This window comes from Euprymna scolopes, chromosome 4 (genome assembly GCF_053919585.1).
Source record: "Euprymna scolopes isolate OS-2025 chromosome 4, ASM5391958v1, whole genome shotgun sequence".
Taxonomy (NCBI): domain Eukaryota; kingdom Metazoa; phylum Mollusca; class Cephalopoda; order Sepiida; family Sepiolidae; genus Euprymna; species Euprymna scolopes.
Window position 1 is genome coordinate 104584825 of NC_136485.1, and position 18911 is coordinate 104603735.

An 18911-nucleotide genomic window follows, 5' to 3' on the forward strand; every position below is an offset into this window, starting at 1 on the left:
ATACTTCGATCTTCCTCAGTGTGAATGATCACACATTGTATATATATATATATATATATATATATATATATATATATATATATATATATATATATATATATATATATATATATATATAACAATTTACATACCAATACCACTCTTAATCTAGCTGACAACAAATAGATTAAACAAATGCAATTTACTTCGAGTCCACATCTGGACTGATTAAACACAGAATTTCTACGCATAAGCACTCCTTCAAAAATTTTTCCTTGAAGAACCAGACTTCTTTATCGAAACGTATTTGGCGATTTAATGATAGGAGTATTTCCTTCAATGTAAAATGGGAAATAATAGGATTTTATAAAGCATATTTGCCGGGGGATAAATTATGAGCACTTTGTGGGTATGAATCCCTTAATATTTTTAAATATAATGACACTAAATCCATTCTCTTAAACTTTAAACGAAATTTTTACGGGGTGCATTCATAAACGTTGGTTTAAATTCGACAAATTTAAGCCACCATAAATCATAAAATTTTCTTTTTACTAATGTATTTTAAACATTTATAATTTATAACTTAATAACTATTATTATTATGGTTTTATTACTATAATTATTATTTTACTTGGTATTTTACCATTATTTTCTATTTTTATTATCCATTTCATCTTGAATTTATATGTTATTTTATTAATATTAGTTCTATAACTATTATAGTTACTATTATAAATGATAGTATTATAGTTATATTATAAATAATAGTATTATTTAATTACTATCAAAAAGATTAATAGTATTACTATTATGGATTTTATTTATATTACTATGTTAAAAACATTATATTAAAAAGTAACTAATTTTATAAATAATTAGTGGTTACCTCCGTTAGAACAATAATTTTTTCAATTTTTTATTCGAGTATCATTTTTGAAAAATGGAAGTTATAAATGAATTATAATTAATTTAAATTCAAATATAGCGTTTCCAACAATATTAAACTGGTAATATTACTTTTATCAGAATTCCCTTTAAAGTGTATATATATATATATATATATATATGTATATATATGTATATATATGTATATATATATATATATATATATATATATATATATATATATATATTACCATTACAGCCATTCATAAACTACATTACACAACATGTCAATGCATGGATAGACTTAGATGCGTACATGCTTTAAAAGCTGGAGAATAATTTTTTTAAATATTAAAGATATGCCCTATTAACCTTACTTTTCCACCAGATTTTATTTTTATTTTTTATTATATTTTAGTTTGTTTATCAACATAAAAATACGTAATTTTTTTTTATATTTTTAAATATTTGCCAGATATATCTGCCTTACTTAATAAGTGCTAGTTTTATTTTTGGTGTCTTTAGACCCCCCCTCCCAATATTTTTTGCTTATGAGGAGACTTTGTTTTATGAAATCAAATGATAAAATTATTGTTCAAGACGCATTGTCTATTTAAATAAAAACAACCTTTCCGAAATTATCGTACAATTTATTGATTTTGTTTGTTTTTCCTTTGTAAACCGATTTTAAATTATAAATTATGAATCATTTTACTATATTATATATATACATATATATATATATATATATATATATATATATATATTATATATATACCAATAAAGGCGCAGATTTTGAAAATAAGTAAATATTTGTGTGTGTGTATATCCCTTTTTAACATGGTATATTTAAAGAAAAATATTTATACATCTAGTATCACACTATTGAGCTATCTAAAGGAAAAGTTGCGTTATTTATTTATATGTCATTACTATCGCAAGTAGTTAAATTATATATAAACACAGACGCTCACGACACACACAGGGGCATATATATATATATATATATATATATATATATATATATATATATATATATATATATATATATAAATTTTAGGTAATATTGTTGTTTACTAAGGGATAATTATTTATCCAGTTTAAACGGTCACTCGAGTATAAGGGTTATTGAGTGCATGTGATAGGTTGGGCAACACTTTGATAATGGGTAATGATGTAAAATGAGTAGACTTTATTCTATAAGAGAACAGTTCAACAATGATCTGTTTACATTAGATTAGAAAGCAACCATGTTATAGTCATCTACGAAGTAATCTTGCAATATTGTACTCCACAATCAGTCGGTTCAAGGACAGAAACTTTGCTAATAGAATGTTCTGTTTAGTTTAAGGTACAGATATAGAGTAGGACAGATTTTTGTCAGTATTGTAAATATGGACATGTGTTTTCTGTGACTGTTTTACGAAGGTCAATAGATTGAAGCTCGGTTTAACTGTCAGTTTCAGCCTTACTCGGTTATAATTACCACCCAATATTATCCTCATGCATATCCTCATTATTTTTATACACAATAATAAGATAATTCTTACCCGTGGGTTAGCAAACGTTTACATGATATATTCATTCGTCTTTGTTGTTAATTGAATATTCAGTATTCCTTTACTTCTGTAATATCCTGCATGACTAAGTAATAAGGAACTTTACTTCTGCAATATCATTTTGGATAGCATAGAATTAAACAAAGTTATTAATCTGTCATCTAATTTATAAATGCATTTATGGTGTGCACAGATACACTATGATCATTTTATGGCAACGCTACTAAAAAAGAGCCACCATTTATCTAAATTCTGGAACAAAATTAGAAAAATTAGATGGTGAATGAATCAATATAGAGGGAGAAGGGTGGTAAAAATGCATAAATAGGTAACAAAGGTTAAAGTGAAGATCTGATGTAGGTGATCTCTTAGTCTTTTACTAATTACAGATAATAATTATAACATATATCGTATAACTAAGTATTAGCATGTATTTTGTGTAATTAATATTTATAGGAAACAACATCATACGAGTTGTTACAATATCTTTAGTATAATAATCGATACGTACTTGAACACCTATAAATCATTATAGAATTTAATAGAATCATTCTGCGACTAGCTCTGCACATTTTATTCATTTTTCCAAATAAACACTAAAAAATAATGTGGAATTAATTTTTATTCTAGCCGCCACAGAAACCAGAAATCGAATTATATAAAATACTAAAACAGGAATTCATAATCTTCGCGTTTACTAATGCAAAATCCATACTTAGTCGTTACAAATGAACAAGAATATAATGGACTTAAAATATCGCAAATCATGTCAAGTCCCATGTTTAACTAAAGCAAAGACATTTAAAAATTAAGCCTGGCGTATATACGAATCATTTTATCAACAGAGATCAACGCAAATGCCGTTTCAAAGTTATGTATAAGTGCACAACTTAAGAGTGACAGATAAAACTAAATGTTAGTTTAAATTTTAGCATGATGCTAGTAACAATTAGTTATTCAATTAAGTGAGCTATCATGACGACGTCATTTAAAGTTCAACATGACTGACGAATATAAATGTTATGTTAAACGCAAAATCTCAGCCAAAGAAAGTGTCATTAAAACTTTAATATTTCATACGTGCCAGCAAATATATCGACAAAATATCAATAAATTACTGAAAAAGATATTGATAAATAACCGATAAATATCGATTAAAAATACTTACAAAAGTCCAAGCAAACGATGATAAAAACCAACAAATTATCGATAGAAGACATTCGCAATCATATAAACAACTGAACCAATCTCTATTGATGTGCTTTTATTGTAAGCCTTGTTTTCTAAATATAATATACCTATCTACTGCCGCCTGACAAATGTAAAATCACAGTATCTACCTAGGTGAAAGTACCGAAGTATGAATACCATATTCTAAATTTGATTAGATTAGATATCCATTGTGAAAGAACCTCGCCCTTGATGGAAAAAGCATGAGTTTTGTCAAGCATGACTGACGACTGTAAATATTATTCTAAACTTAAAGGGGCATGCAAGGAAAATGCTATTAAAACTCAGGTATGACATATCGGCAAAAATATCGATCGAAAAATACCGACTAAAATACCCATAAAACATATTGACAAAATTATCGATTTATAAATACTGACAACTTAACTAACCAATTAAAAACTGACCAGAAAATACAGGTAAGTAACTTATTAAAGATATCGCCACAATACAATGTACCAATAGAAATACCGAGAAAATTGCAGAGTTAAAATACTCACAAAAATACCAACAAATATCATTTTAAAACAACGAGAAAATTACAGTCAAGTAACTTACATATATATATATACCGACAAAATTATTGATAAAAATATCAAATAATTTACCCATAAACATACCAACAAAAATACCAACAACTTATAGATAAATAAGTGTAGAGCGCGCACGCTCTTTATCTAATATGCGTCCTATATATTGTAGTTGTGCAAGTATTTGGTACGGGTTAGGGTCAAGGGATTCAGTTCTAAAAAAAATGCATAATAAATGACAATTCCAAACGCATCGCAGAACAGGGGAAATCTTTCGTTGTAAGATTTTATCGAGGCAGAAATATAATGGATGCGATCATTTTATCCAAACGTTCAATCACATAAATGAATTCCATCCTCTTCAGTGAATCATAAAATATTTTTTTACTTCAGTAAGCATTTAATCTGTTTGTGGGTGATGGCTGTGTGTTTTGGAGCGGATTTCTTCCACCACAGATCCAAATTAGATGTACTTAAGATGGGAAATGAAATCTTGGACGATAATAGCAGGTGTCTTGACTGATGGTTTTTCTTGAGTATGAATTGCTACTACACAAGCCTGCTTTACCCTAAAATGCTATTTCAAACAACAGCATTACATAAAGTGGTTCTTATAACAATTAGTCAATGCTATTAAGACCAGATATCATCGATACTCGTGAATAAAGTAAGAAACACGTGGTTTAAATAACGTAAATTTTCGTTACACATTTATGAATCTAAGTTCTTTTTAGGTGGTAATAACGTTTTGATTTTATTCGTTTTATTCGTGTTTTCCCTATATGTAACACACGGAGTATATGTTTTTTTGTTATATTAAGTCTAAGTAAGATGTCCTTCTAAGGCGAGGTGTTTTTCTTTCAATTCACGGTGCCTACCTTCAGTGAGCTGATTTTATGACCATTAGAAATTCACCTTGTGTCTAAGTTTACCATCGTGGTTAGTAAACCTTAGATAAACGCAACAAACTTTTTAAAATATAGCAAATAATAATAATAATAATAATAATAATAATAATAATAATAATAATAATAATAATAATAATAATAATAATAAGGAAAACTCTTAAATGTAGAGAATAATACAAGAAGACAATATAGCGAATAAGCGTTACAGGGAATGAAGAATTTCGCAACTGCATATCTACAACTATTTAACTGCAACCTCGGGACCTCGGGGAGGCTGAGTGCCACTCAAATTCCAGTATAAACCAATGGCCACTACCAGCGAGAAATCAATGTTATGAGGCTGTTGCGATGAGGCAAATTCATTTGCAAATGCTATCGAAGGAGGTGGAGAGAGCTGGACGTGTGGGGAAACTTGTTGTCACTCAGCGTCCAGAGAACACCACAGGTTTCCAATCAGATCTTTTGTTGACTTGTGTGAAAGCTCCATCTGAACCAATAATAATAATAATAATAATAATATTAATATTAATAATAATAATAATAATAATAATAATAATTATTATTATTATTATAATAATAATTATTATAATTATCAACATAGGATTAAAAAATGGTCATCTTTTTAAAGTTTTTTCATACGCAAATCGAAAGGTGATTGATTGACATACAAGAAATAGGCAGAGTATTTATTGTTAAGTCACTAGTTTTACGATGTTAATACTCGAGTGTAAATAATTTGTTTTATTTTTTTTTTGCTGAATATTGATTTTATAAATTCCAAGCAATTATCATATACAAAACATTATACAAATATTTTTAAAAAACTAAAGCACTTTTTGCTAATCCTCAAAAATATAGACGTACATGAGATTTGACTTTAGTTTATAGTCAATAACTTGTTTCAAAACATAATTCCAATTAAGAAAAAAATGTAAATATATTTATCTTAAGTACTTACTCTCCCAGCAAATACAGCGCCGTGTATTATATATCCTGTTTCCCTCAGCAACCAACAGGTTGAAAATTAAACTGATGGAGAAACACAGCAAATTCACAAAATTATCCTGAATATAGGATAAACAGAAAATCAATATAATATCAATAATTGTAAGAGTACTAGACCCAATCCCGAGAAACCTAGAAAAAGAGTAGGGGTGGAATAAAGGGTAAACTTAGACTATACCACGGATGGCAATTATGAAATCAGCTGAAATCCTAAGGAAAACACTCGAATTCGGAAACAAACCCCCATAAACTACAAACACTAGAAATATGGAAAATACGATGGAAGTAGAATAAAAAGCGATTATTGCGATGATGCAAAGTCATTTCCAAATCTTATTGACAAAAGCGAAGAGTATTGAAAATCTGGGAAATCCTGTTATCACCTAACTCCAAGAAACACCACAGTTTGTTATTAATGAATAATATCTGATTATGACCTTCGTGGTAACTCTTAGTGAGTACATATAATAATAATAATAATAATAATAATAATAATAATAATAATAATAATAATAACTATAATAATAATAATAATAATAATAATAATAATAATAATAATAATAATGATAATAAAGTCCACAAACGTGGAAACCGAGAACAATGAAACAGAACTAACAGAGAATGAAGCAAATAACGTAAATAACATAACACAGCTGATGAACGAGGAAAAAACAAAGCTCCCATCGTTAAGGAACCAAGAGCAGAAAAAACTAAAAACAGAAACAGAGAAGGTTAACAAGCTCCTCCCACATATCCCAACAAATACAATCACAGACTTAAACAATCTAATTTACGCAGGCGCCAAAATGGTAAGCATGAATCTCAAATCAGAAAAACAACCGGGGACAAGCGGACCGACAAAACCTGGATGGGAAATATGACTAGAAACCCAAATACAAACATAAAAAAGAATACAAGTTGGTCAACAGGAAGACTGCAATGTGGAGAAAACAGAATATTGAAAATGTAACTGGCAGGGAGAGGCTAAACAAGAAACATAAAGAACTGGACAAAAAAATAAAAGTAAAAGAGCGAGATTGAGACGATATAGATATAAATATGAACAATAAAAACAAAACAGAACATTTGAAACCAATGAAAGCCAATTCTACCAAAATGTGAACGGAGGAAAAATAAAAACAGAACAACCAAATCCGACAAAAACAAAACTCTACTGGAGTAAAATATGGAAAGAGCGACGAGATCACAATAGAAATGCCGAATGGCTGAAAGACATGAAAGAAGAGTTACAACAAATAATTAGAAGAAGGAACAGCGAATGAAATTAACAAGGAACCCCTAAAGAAAACCATAGGAAAAATGGCAAACTGGAGAGCACCAGGGCACGATGGGATACATGCATACTGGTTACAAAAATTCACAACCTTACACGAAAGACTAGCCCAAAACCTAAGAAGATGTATACAGGAAGCAAGCGTACCAGACTGGATGACAAAAGGTAGAATCACACTGCTACAGAAGGACACGGAGAAAAGAACCGTCCCTAGCAACTATAGGCCAATCACGTGCTTACCAACTGTGGAAGATACTGACAGCGCAACTGAGGGGACAAATCTACCACTCCCTGAATAACTGTGGACTCATCCCCGAGGAACAGAAAGGATGCCAAAAAAGGAAAAAGAGGAACACATGACCTGTTATATATAGACCAAAAGATCCTAAATGGGGTAAAAAGAAGGAGAAAAAAAGTAGCCATGGCATGGATCGACTACAAAAAAGCGTGCAACAGGATCCCCAAGCATGGATAATAGAATGCCTACAAATGTATAAAATACCAAGCGGGATCACCAACGTAATAGAAAATTCAATGAAAACATGGAGACTGGAATTGACAGCCGATGGACAACACATAACAGAAATTAACATACAAAGAGGCATCTTTCAAGGAGACTCACTACCACCACTACTGTTCATCATAGCCATGATGCCCTTGAACAGTATTCTGAGAAAGTACCAAGCCGGATACAAGTTCTCCAATACAGGGGAAAAATATGAACCACCTGATGTACATGGACGATCTGAAACTTTTTGCAAGGACCGAGAAGGAGATAGAGACACTAATCAACACTACCAGAATCTTCAGATAAGATATCCAAATGGAATTTGGAAAGGAATACCTCAGAAGAACAAGAAAACTCCTGGAAACCAAATTATATAGCAGAACCCTAATAAAAGGTATCAATACATGGGCAGTATCACTAGTAAGATACTCTGGACCGTTTATAGGGTGCACAAAAGAAGAACTGAGACAACTCGACCAGAAAACCAGGAAACTCATGACACTGCATAATGCACTACACCCAAAGGATGATACTGACAGACTCTACGTGAAAAGGAAAGACGGCGGGAGAGGACTGATCTGTATAGAAGACTGTGTGAAGGATAGGAAAAAAACTAGAAAAATACATAATGCAAAACACTGAAAGGATAATTATGGCAGCGAGAGACACCGAAAAAAACAACAAAACAGAAAACAGAGAGACAAACGACAAAACGAGAAAAGAGAAATGGGAAGAGAAACAACTCCACGGAAGATTCATAAGAATGACAAAAGATGAGAATAACGAAAACACCTGGACATGGATGCGAACAGGACATATATACTAAGAAACTGAATCTCTAATAACTGCAGCACAAGATAACTCGATAAGAACAAACCATATCAAAGCAAGGATCGATAAAACAAGAAAACAGCAAATGCAGACTATGTGGACAGAGAGACGAAACGATAAACCATATGGTAAGTGAATGCAGCAAACTGGCCCAAAAGGAATGCAAAAGCAGACATGACTAAGTGGGGAGGCCGGTGCACTGGGAATTATGCAAACGACTGCATTTTGAGCATACAGACAAATGGTACGAGCATAAACCCGCAACAGCACTCGAAAACGAGAACCACAAAATCCTATGGGGCATGGACATACAGACGGACAAACCCATCCAAGCAAGAAGACCAGATGTCGTAATAATTAACAAGAAAGAAAAATCCTGTCAAATTGTAGACTTTGCTGTCCCAGCTGACCACAGGGTGAGTATGAAAGAAAAGGAGAAACGAAGCAAATACACAGTGCTAGCCAGAGAGTTAAAAGGGATTTGGATGATGAAGAAAATCAAAATAGTACCGATAATAGTAGGAGCACTAGGAACAATTCCGAAAAACTTCGAAAAAAGAATGGCAGAAATTGGAATCAGAGGAATAACTGAAAGAATACGATAAAGAAAACGGCTGAAATATTAAGGAAACCCCTAGAATGTGGGGAATAACACAAGACAATATAACAAAGAAGAGTTACAGGGAATGAAGAACGCCTAAGCTGCATATCAACAAGTTCTACATCACCATCATGCACCCCCTCCAGTGTCTCATCACCGTCCCCCCACATTAGAAAAGTGATACCAAAGAGCCGAGAAGGGTCAAGGAGGATGGAAAGACCGAGGAGAGAGCGCTGACCAGACCCCCGCCAGACAAGCGCGAAGAGAACTGGGATCGTGGGGAGGATTAGTGCCACTCAAATTCCAGTATAAATCAAAGCCCACTACCAGCGAGAAATCAATGGCATGAGGCTGTTGCGATGACGTAGATTTATTTGCAAATGCTATCGAAGGAGCTGGAGAGAGCTGGACGTCTGGGGAGACTTGTTGTCACTCAGCTTCCAGAGAACACCACAGATCTCCAAACCGATCGTTTGTTGACTTGTGTGAAAGCTCCACGTGAGCCAAATAATAATAATAATAATAATAATAATAATAATAATAATACAAAAACAACAATAATCAAAACAGCTTAAATATTACAAAAAAGCACTTGAATGCGGAAACTAACACATAGGAGCAACAAGCACGGGCCAGAGAAACTGCTTCAGGGGCAAAACATTAAACACTACATGGAGCCTAGAAAACTGTAGTAGCATATCTATAAGTTCTCTAACCCTACCCAACCCCCTTCCTCCCATTGCAACATCACTTCCCCCTCAAAAAAAGAATGAGACCAAATAACCTAGTAGAGTCAAGGTGAAAGGAAAGACCGATGAACTGACCAGGCCTCAGCCGGATAAGTGCGAACAGAACTGGGACCTTGCGGAGGCTTCTTGCCACTCAAATACCAGCGAAACCAATAGCCGCTGCCAATGAGAAATCAATGGCAAACAGTTGTTGCGATAATGAAAATTTATTTGCAAATGTTATCGAAAGAGGTGTAGAGTACTGGAAACCTTGGGAGACTTGTTGTCATTCAGCTTCTAGGGAACACCACAGGCTGTTTTCAGGGAGAGATCTTTGAAGGCCCGTGTGAAAGCTCCTTGTGAGCCAATAATAATAATAATAAGAAGAAGAAGAAGAAGAAGAAGAAGAAGAAGAAAAGAAGCAGAAGAAAATATGAAGGAATTGAATAGTAAGACAATTATATGCATCCAAAGGAACTAACACCGAAATGAAATCCCATAACATGGGTTCATCTTGGATAATACTGGTAGTAGCAGACTCGGTTGCTAGCATGATCAATGGTCATGAACAGTAGGAGAGGTGGTTAGAACAAGTCCAAAAGCATCATATAAACTTCAGTCGAAAGATTCAGTGTATACTTATCTGGTATCATTGTCACTCAAATTCATGAGAAGGCTAACAGGCTCGAAAAGTGATAAATTATACATGGTTGCTATAAAGTAAAATTAATTGCAACACTTAGCAAAATAAATGGAGAGTGCTTCGAAGCTAAAGAGATCTAGTAAAATGCAAACTTTAAGCAACATTATATGTTACTGCCAGTGTGCAATCACAGATAATGACTCGTGTGAGAATTCCGAGCGAGAGGATAATATTTTATTGAAGAAGAAGCAGAAAATGACGGAGTAAAAAAGAAACAAAAGAGGACAAAGAAAAAGTAAATAAAAGTGAAAAGCAGATAATGATACTTACAGATCTGCACTTAAGCACACACACACACACATACACACACACACACACACACATATATATATATATATATATATATATATATATATATATATATATGTATATAACTACTTTGCAAATATACCCGGTGCACCAATTGCAAGAGTATTTCAAACAATTGCACCTAAAAAGACAGATAATATATTAAAACAAATTCGAGGTAAGAATGGCTGATTTAGTTGGTAGGATCTCGAACAAACTGACGAGAGAATTCAAAAAGGCATCAGAGTTGGGATTAATAGGAATTAATATATATAAGTTTCCATTATGCCACATTTACTTTAGAAGTTTTCTTGGGAATTACTGAATCGATCTCACTGAAAATGTGTTTGAACTTTTGTTACGATAAAGTGCAGCTCACAGACTATTATGTTACGCGCGCGATGTACATTATTAGAATTAATAGGAATTCATTAGAATTAGACATTAGTTTTGCATAAAGCAACACTATTAAATCAACATGATATATGTTTTGTCCGTTTTCAGAAGGATAAAAGCCTATATATATATATATATATATATATATATATATATATATATATATATATATATATATATAGAGAGAGAGAGAGAGAGAGAGAGAGAGAGAGAGAAGAGAGAGGGAGAGAGGTTATTTGTTTTTGTTTTTTCGATAGATTTTTGAATGAATTCAATTATTTACGAAAGTGCATTTTTACCTAAATGCGAGTTAGGAATAATTTTCCCTTTAACCAATTTACTACCCCTATATGAGGAGCGGCATAGATATTGTTTTTAAATATATATATATATATATACATATATAATTTGAAATATGTTCACGTAATCATGTTAACATCAAGTTATATAGAAAATATTCTAGTTAATTAATTGAAGAATTGTTTTGACAATGTTAATAAGTATTAGCTTCCCCAGCGAGGCATGGTATAGATAAGTTGAAATGTGGGAAAACCATTGCTCCCTTAAAAGAGGTATTCTGGATTTGAACAAACAAAACTAAAATCTAGTCAATATGGCAGTAGAACAGAACAGATACTATATCTTGTTCAAAAATATGTATCGTGGAAAAAGGCACGGAGATCAAATTTTTAAACTTCAGTTAACTTTACAGTCTCCCTCTTTTTTCCTTGTCAACGTTCTAATGTAGCTACGTGAGATTAGAACTTTATTACATTATCATATTAGTAAGATTAAGGACAGGCATAATAAGTAAAATGGAAATACGGGGGAAACCTCTTCAGGCTTTAACCTATTATGATAATAAAAATAAAGATCTGATTTAACTTTAATCCGTATCTTCTTATCTTTTCTTATAACTTGCTTATTTAATCGGCTAGAGCTTCATGTATCCGCAGAATTTGTTTTTCTCTGAAAAATTGTTTTTTTTTAGTTAACTTTATCTCGCCCTCTGTTTCTGTCTCTGTCTGTCTGTCTCTGTCTATCTGTCTCTTTCTCTCTCTCTTTCTATACATATATATATATATATTCCTCTTTTACACATACACATGCTGTTTCTCTCTCGTTATCTCTTCACTCTCTCTTCAAGTTTATCAAAAATAGTTTCACATTTCTAGTGTAAAAAAATAAACGTTTATACTTTTCCAAGTAAATTTATTTTATTTCACTTTTTTATGTCATCTTTTGTTGGTTTTTAAAACAGTTTTATTTGTTTTAAAGTCTAATTTGGTTGTCACAGTATCGCGCGCCATTAAATAATTAATTGAATCAAATTATAATTAAAAAATTAATGCAGTATTCTTTTAAATTTCTATAAAATTTTCGACTGAAAATTGCTTCCAAACTGTTTATTTGTTCAACAAATAATTATTAAATCCAATTCATAGTAAAACGTGTTTTATTTTTTATACTATAATATATTTAATAAGCTTAATCTATGTTTTGTTGTTGTCGATGATAACTATTAAGATATTAAAATAAATTATTTGTTTTCAGCGAGAGGATAATAAATTCCGGTGATTATAATTCAATAATTAATATATTACTTTTAATAAAATGTAAAAATATTATTTATTTCAATAAATATAATAATGTACATGTCTTGTAAGTGCGAGAGAAACGCGCGAAAACCATTTTCATGATTTTATGAATGTAAAGATTTCTAATCATTTCTTTTTAGGGGGGAGGTGAACAAAACATTCGGAAGATTTCACGAATGCATTCAATTCGTTTTTTGTTAATTTTTTTCAAATGTCCTAAATGATTTACACCCAAATCGTCCTTATTTAGGTTAATTTTTACTATACAAATAAAATGTGTATACGTGTGTATAAATATATAGATAACAGATAACCGCTTAAACATTATAATGGTATTAATATAACATAGTAATCATCTGATAAGATTGGTTCATAACGAGTAAAATTTTAGCTGTGATATAAGGCGTACAGAAGCCATAAAGTTTAAATACAAAATATACATTTCAACTTTCTGACATATTTCTGTTACTTTTGCGCATGTGAACATTCATTTACAGTTTTGAGAGATTTAATTTAAATCCTTCTTATCTATCTATCAATAGCTCAAACGGTAGAGAACGCCACTGGAGAGCTAAATATTTTGGCTTCGACTTAGCTGGTGGCATTACACATTAGTCATTTTTTAATTTAGTAGAATATATATATATATATATATATATATATATATATATATATATATATTGCGCACATATTCAATTAAATTGGTCTTGTAATAATAAATACAATATTTGCAAAATGAAAATATATTTAAGCGTATTTCACGACCGGGCAATAGGACAAAATAAATTAGCAAGTGTGGACTCGTTAATATCTCACGGGGAACAAAAGGAGAAACTCTCCCTTGCTTCCTAGAAGTACAGCTTTTGAATTATTTCACTTTTATTTTTCTCATATTCAGTCGCCACTTATCAAGGCCAAGTGCCATCTGAGGTCAAAGAATAATAAGTCTATGATTTCCATACATGATTTATTCATGCGCTGAAGTGGATATCGATACAATAATAAACAGAAACTTGCATATAATGAAACTAATTCTGTATTACGAGAAAATTATAAATAAATATGCATTAAATAATAAACTCTATTTGTTTATTGTATAATCATTCTCTCTCTCACACTATATATATACATATATATATATATATATATATATATATATATAAAGTGACATTGTATGTGTGTGGTACGGTCTCCATCAAACTACTTTGTCATTGTTTGGTCTACAAACTTTATACTTGATGTACAGGAGATTCAGACCCGTTGAACAAATTCAATTTAGTATTAGCCTGTAACAACATCTACTAACGAGTCAAAATAGACACATTGAGACCTAACATCCATCAGTCGCATTAGCTTGTGCCTTACATTCATGCACAGATATACATTTACGCGTTTAACTACAGTATTTTTTTTTAATTTTGATATCCATATGGCATAAGCACAGAAGGTAACCAATAACGCTGGAGAGGTATATGTTTTCGTTTCGATTCAAGCTCATGGTACCCAGGTAATATTTTATTTTTACTTTTGAAATTACAACTATAAATTAAATATAATATAATAATCAATAGAGTGTCTGCAAAATTTAAAGATAACATTTAGGTGTATTTTACGATTCGGCAAAGACGGGCTGTTTGCTAGTTCTATATAAAAAATCAAGGAGGTAATGCCTACGAGAATGATTTATGAAAGCAGGACAGATACTGTGCTACACATTATCAGTAGTTATAACCACCAGGATAGTTCAATTACAACAGAACTAATATTACCTTACCCCAACATCTAAACTGAACATAAAAACATGGTATATTAGTCTAAAATAATCTGGGAAGTGGAGTTTTCTGTCGCAATTACATTAAAAGCATAATGTTTCTATTTTGAAATTATTGAAACGAACGACTATGCGAGATATTAAATAAAGGTGAAGTAATTTGCATATTATTAAAAACGAACTTTAATAAGTGACCTGATATTGTTGAAAGTTTTTACAAAATTAATTTCTGAATATTTGGCTTACACCATTTAAAATATTTACAACTGTGGAACCATTTTGATTTTTTAGTAAAAATTGTTGCTAATCGATCAGAATTGAGGTGTAAAAAGCTGACATTGGTAATTCGAAAAAAGCTGTTAATTGTACTTTTACTTTTGCGCATGTGCAAAATTATACATGCATAGCTTTTCGTATCGATCTGTAGATTAGAGTGTAATGACGATGGAGGGATAAATAATGACTAGGACTGGAGTGTTAACTATTTTGCTTTTGATTTTAGCGGATGGTACACGATATATATAAAATGTAAAATCATTATTATATATTAGAAGATATCCAAAATATATAAAATTTAAAATATGTAAAATTTCCAAAATATATAAAGATATCAAAAATATATAAAATTTAAAATATATAAAATTTAAAATATATAAAATTTAAAATATATAAAATTTAAAATATATAAAATTTAAAATATATAAAATTTAAAATCATTATTATATATTAGAAGATATCCAAAATTTAAAATCATTATTATATTAGAAGATATCCAATAGAGATAATTCTCTATAATAATAAATACGAAATCTGCAGACATTAAAAAATGTGCATTTTACGACCGGGCAAGGCCACCGGCTGCTTGTACAAAATTAGTTAAATTACGCATAATAACATAGTACAAAAGTTTATTAATCGAAGTAATAGTATAGTTTACGCTCCAGCAAAACAGATACCAAATCCAGACAAAGAAATCAATATTAAATCAACCACAATACTTTAGTTCGATTATAAGGCTTACAAACGATCAGCAGTAATCAACATTTATGATTAAGGACGTTGGCAACTTTCACATGGTCCCTTTGGTGTCTTTACAGAACTATTTTTGGTATAAAAATATCGGGGAAACCAATGGTAATAATAGAATACTAATAATAATGATAAGTGTATGAATAAAAGTTATGTTGATAAAAATAGGATAATTGATATCAAACTTTTGTTGACTAGTTTTCAAAAAGTGATCGTGTAATTTTCTCGTGCGCAACGTCCACGTATTTGGTGGTTTCAGTTTACCATTAAAAGTTACGGAGAAATGTTTGATAACATAAACAGTAAGCGATTTGTTACATTCAACGGCGGATCAAATCGGGTACACATTTGGGATATTCGATAACTTTCGGTATGCTTTTTTTTTTTTTAGATGAGGATTAAAAATGTCCATCTCATTATTATTTTATGTTTTTATTCACGATCATGTTGTCGGTGATAATCGTCATTTGGCCAATAATTCTCATCATGTTTTCTTTTTAATTGTATTTGCAGAATGTTTCTATCGAGGGAATCTCCAACCGTCTTTAGATGCATTTTTTATAAATCCGAAATCCAGAAAGAACTTTCACACTGAGCCCTTTATTAAAGAAAGATATATTAATTGTAAATAATGTGTACATATATATATATATATATATATATATATATATATATATATATATATATATATATATATATATATACGCGTGTGTGCGCGTGTCCGTGTGTGGAATAATTATTATAATAAATATTACAATCTTATCTACATTTGGTTTTAATAAAATCGTACGAGAATTGTTCAAATAGCGTAATGGATAAATGATATTTTTCGGCATGTCAAAAATCCAATCCTTACTACATACAATAATACCTAAGAACATATTACTTAAATGACCCATCTAACCGTTTGTGGCCGACTAAACGAGAACGATCTACTCTCGTAAATTAAATAAATTTTCAGCCAGGGGTTTTTAATAGAATCTATCATCTGCTAATTATTTATCTACTAACAAAACACGTACAAGACAATTAATTAATAAGGCGATCTTTTATAAAAACCCGCAAGTACAGCATTGGCAGATAATTCAATAAATATCTGAAGATGTTAAAAAGTGGATGTGTAAAAAAAACTTTTGCCCATATCCATTTGGATCTGGCATTAAAAATTCCGAACATTCAATGAGTCGTAAAACTACAACAATACGAATAGCTTATTAAATAAAACAATTTTAAATAATTTTTTAAGATGTAAGGAAATGGCGATATGATAACTTCTGTATTAAAATAAATGGATTCAGCGTTAAATAATCAAAAACGGTCGATATGGAGTAAAGCAAAACGTTAACTGCATGTATCGCTAATTATGAATAACTATTGCATGAATGTGAAGAACATGGGAAGTATATGAAACTTTTAGCTAAATAGGTAGACTCAGCTTTACATAATTAATAAAGGATCGATACGCTCTAAATGCTGATCGATATGCTGTAAACCATGTCAGTATTGATGGATACTTAATAAAAAAAGGGATGGTCAAAAAATAGAAGCACAAAAAAAGTTGTACAAAAATAGTTTGATTCCGTATTAAATAATTTGAAAATCATAAGTAAAATACAATTAAGTGCATGAAACCATGAAATAAAAAATTCTGTCTAAATATTAACTTTACTTACCTCTTAATTGGTGATCCAAGATGCCGCAACATACAAATATATATATATATATTATAATAAATCTGTCGAACGGTTGCGTAAATAATTAGTTTGTTTAATATATTAAAGTAATGTATACTTATTCTAGTTTTATTTTATGCATATATTTTATAAACATGTAATTAATTTTTATATTATAAACACTTTTTGGGTTAATTGTTTTATGTATTCATTTTTTGTTCATTCTTTTCTTTTATGTATTTTCTCTTTTTTATTACAAGTGATTGTTTTGTCGAATTTGGGTATCGAATTTTGGTGTATATACGGTGTCCTTTTTCTGTCAATTGATCTAGTCAGCAGATTGACTGAATAAACAAGGTCGATATTGGTTGGAAACCCGATCAAGCTTCAACGAACAAACAAAGTTTCTCAAGATGAGGCGGGAAAGTGTTGCTTGCGTCTAAGCACGGCCAGCATCTCCGCACCACGACGAGGTTAGCATGGAAAGGTAGGTAAGCGAGCAGTAGCGGCAGCAGAGACAGCGGTGGCGGTGGTGGCGGAAGAATCAGCAGCCCTCGCTTAGAACTGTAGCATCGGCGTCTCTTAGAAGAAACTAATCGAACGCACGCGTGAGGGAGAGAAAGAGAGTGAGAGAGCGCAAATTGGAGAGCAAGGCTGGAGAGTAAGGATTCAACGTCATAGGATGCGGAAAAACAACAAAAAATCAAAAAATGATAGCGTGAGTGACGGTTGAGTGTTCCGTTACAAAAAAAAAAAAGATAAAATTGACAAGAGAAAATATGTTTTTTTAAACAGTCAGTGTGGATGGCCGAAATTGCATCGGCCCAAAGTATTTGTTTTTGCAGTGTTTGTGCAACATGCATGTGGATGATGCATCTGTGTCTATCTATATTCATCTTGATTGTTTTATATGTCTGTACAGTATATCTATACGGCCGTCTCTCGCTCGTTCTTTCGGGTTTTTCTTCCTCTCGTCTCTCTCTCGCTCTCTATCTATCTCTCCCTATCTCTCTCTTTATATATATATATATATATATATATATATATATATTTATATATATGCATATATATATAGTATATAAGTAGTTTATGTTGATATATATATATATAGAAATTAAGCTGCACAGAATTTTTTGCGTTTTATTCTCGTAAATCGAATCGAGGATGAAACGCGAAAAACTCTCAGTAGTTTAATTGCCGTTTACACATTCATAACTTACTATGTAGTTCAGAAAACGTATTGACCACTATTATAGTAAATACGTATCTATGCAAATTATCATATCTTATTCTAAAAGTTTATGTGCATACATTATATATATATATATATATATATGTATGTATTATTTTTATTATACGGCCTCCTTTTCTCATACTTAATGTTATTTTTCA

At 31.0% G+C, this 18911-nt stretch overlaps 1 protein-coding gene across 1 annotated transcript in view; it reads right to left on the bottom strand.

Moving 5' to 3' along the window:
• LOC145269208 (cholecystokinin receptor type A-like) overlaps positions 1–18316 on the bottom strand; it is a 580153-nt gene extending 561837 nt beyond the window's left edge. Inside the window, exon 1 of the mRNA XM_080124828.1 lies at positions 17520–18316. The gene's annotated coding sequence lies outside the window, so the exon portion shown is untranslated. The remainder of the gene's footprint in view (positions 1–17519) is intronic.
• Between the last annotated feature and the right edge of the window lie 595 nt (positions 18317–18911).